Here is a 3,015-nt window from a genome sequence, read left to right as displayed (position 1 = left end):
TGGAACTCACTTTGTAGACCAGGCTGGCCTCGAACTCAGAAATCCACCTGCCTCTGCCTCCCGAGTGCTGGGATTAAAGGCGTGGGCCACCATGCCCCGCACCTGACTAGTTTTGAAGACATGTAGGAGCAGCTTTCTAGTTGGGCAGGTCAGCTAATGTCTGCAAACATTCCCTGAGTGGTTGGTGAGGAATTGAAACATAAAAATCAACTCCAGGAGGGCTGGAGAAATGGCTCACTGGTTAAGAGCACTGGCTGCTCTTCCAAAGGTCCTGAGTTCAATTCCCAGCAACCACATGGTGACTCTCACAACCATCTGTAATTGAGTCTGATGCCCATTTCTGGTATGCTCTATCTGTACATGCAGATAGAGCACTCATATACATAAAATAGAGATTTTTTTTTTTTTTTTAATCAACTCTGGGACAGGAGACACAGTTCAAGTAGCCCTGCTCTACAGAAGACTCAGGTTCAATTCCCAGGACCATCATGATGGCTCTCTGCCACAAACCACCCCAGTCAGGTATGGGGGTCCTAGAAGGTGGGTAAGGATTTGGTGTTGACAGACAAACAGAGGCAGTTTGAATCTGACTGTATTTTGGAGGTCTCAAGCAGGGAATTTTATACATTAAAATCCAAACATTGCATCTCTTAGAAACTATCCAGTGAAACAATCACAAATACCAACAAAAATCATCTAAGCTTTACAACTCTGAAACTATGTATTTAGTGAATCACATAAAGAACAGGTAACATCATTATTAATATAAATCATCAAAATATAACAATTCTAAAAGGATGTATTCAGTGAGGCAGTCATTCAAGGCTACTGGCATATTTCCAAGAGCAGGTTAATCTTTATGATCAGTGCTCTTAACCACTGAGCTAACTCCAGCCCCATATGGTTAATTATTCAACATCTAGTGCCTGATTTTTTTATAAATCTTCAATGCATAAATTTAAACTACTTTAATTCTTTTGAATTAAGACTTTCTTTACCATATACCAAAACCCACCTCTGATAACACAGGTGTAGCCATATGAAATTTTATTGTTGGGAAAGTTTTTAATCTATCATAATTGTTTTGTAAATGATTTAAAAAGTCAAGAATTGATTTCCCCGGGGATAAGGTCATACTAGTGACCCAATCTCAAGGGATGGTTTCTTTACCTGTTATTCTCGCTTAAGATCTTGGCCTACGCTACCAAGAACATGTAAATAAAAGGAATAAGAGACCCTGGCTGCCCTGCTGAGGAGAGACAGACCCTCCTGCTGTGGCAATGGGCCGGCTTCAACCAGGATCACGGGTGTTTTGCATGTGGAATGGAAAATGGATTCTGTAATACTGATGAAAATGGAGTCTGTAATACTGATCCACTCAAAGAAAAAGAGAAACAAGAATTTTTAGAAGGAGGAATTGGCCATGTGGAAATGTTATTTTGCTGTAACTATTTAGCTTTAGTTGGTGGTGGAAAAAAACCGAAATACCCTCCCAACAAAGTGATGATCTGGGATGATCTGAAGAAGAAGACAGTCATTGAGATAGAATTCTCCACAGAGGTCAAGGCTGTCAAGTTTCGGAGAGATAGAATTGTGGTTCTGGCTCCATGATTAAGGTGTTCACATTCACACACAATCCCTACCAGTTGCACGTCTTTGAAACCTGTTATAATCCTAAAGGCCTCTGTGTCCTGTGTCCCAACAGTAACAACTCCCTTCTTACCTTCCCTGACACTCACACTGGCCACCTACAGCTTGTAAACCTGGCCAGCACTGAAAAGCCACCAGTGACATTCCTGCACATGAGGGTGTCCTGAGCTGTATTGCTCTCAACCTGCAGGGAACAAGAATTGTAACTGCATCTGAAAAAGGGACCCTTATAAGAATATTTGATACTTCATTAGGGCATTTAATCCAGGAGCTACAAAGAGGATCTCAGGCAGCCACTATCTATTGCATCAACTTCAATCAGGACGCTTCTCTCATCTGTGTGTCCAGTGATCACGGCACTGTGCACATTTTTGCAGCCGAAGATCCAAAAAAGAATAAACAGTCTAGTTTGGCATCAGCCAGTTTCCTTCCAAAATACTTCAGCTCCAAGTGGAGTTTTTCCAAGTTTCAGGTTCCTTCAGGCTCGCCATGCATCTGTGCCTTTGTGCCTTTGGAACAGAGCCCAATGCAGTCATGGCTGTCTGTGCAGATGGCAGCTACTACAAGTTCCTGCTCAGTCCGGAGGGCGAGTGTGTCCGGGACGTGTGTGCACAGTTCCTGGAGATGACCGATGACTAGCTGTGACTGTGCCTGTGAGCGCAGGTGATACCACCACCCAGCCACCCTGTGGACTCCTGGGGCTGGTGCCAGTGCCCCAGGCCTGTGGGTGAGGGGCTCAAAGCTCCCCCTCCCCCCAGGACCTTGGTCTTGAAGCCATACGTGGTTGTCTGCCTTCCTGAGCAAGGCTTCTCATTCCATATTAAAGGATCATCATTATGGTTCTGCAGATACTCCGTGGCTCTGAGCGGCTTGTGCCCTTGATGGCACTTCCCTTCAATTCACCTGTGATGCTAGTATTAGTGGCACCACCATATTCATGCCAGTAGGCTCTCTGCAGTCCCTGGGAACTATCTAAGCACGAATCAGCGGAAGCTCGTAGGATGAGTGTGTCGGGGCTCAAATACTAGACAGTTCCAATGAGATAACACTATCAGCTTGTCTGATAGAGCACACACACACACACACCCGCCCACCTCACATGAGGAGCACTGTTCAGAGCACACACTGGGGAGTTCTGACTTTGGCCATTAGAGTGAGTCACATCCCAGACCTACCAGAAAGCAGAATGCTTGTGGCACCCATTTGGGGCACAGCCCTTAGGCTGCAGGGTCTTCTGGTTTTGTTTGGGTTGAAACAGAACTTTCCCATTATCTTTAGGGAACAGAGTAACGCATAGTCTTTAAAAATCAGTCCCAGGGCTGGTGAGATGGCTGGGCTGGTGAGATGGCTCAGTGGGTAAGAGCA

At 45.1% G+C, this 3,015-nt stretch overlaps 1 pseudogene across 1 annotated transcript; it reads left to right on the top strand.

Annotated features, from left to right (window-relative positions):
- Positions 1-488: 488 nt before the first annotated feature.
- On the top strand, positions 489-2,289 carry LOC110311998 (annotated as a pseudogene). The gene is made up of 2 exons (XR_002380017.1): positions 489-522; positions 1,226-2,289. The product of XR_002380017.1 is annotated as a WD repeat domain phosphoinositide-interacting protein 3 pseudogene (transcript).
- Positions 2,290-3,015: the final 726 nt, after the last annotated feature.

This window comes from Mus caroli, chromosome 16 (genome assembly GCF_900094665.2).
Source record: "Mus caroli chromosome 16, CAROLI_EIJ_v1.1, whole genome shotgun sequence".
NCBI lineage: Eukaryota > Metazoa > Chordata > Mammalia > Rodentia > Muridae > Mus > Mus caroli.
The sequence above is the reverse complement of the archived record's forward strand: the minus strand, read 5'-3'. Positions and strand labels throughout refer to the sequence as shown.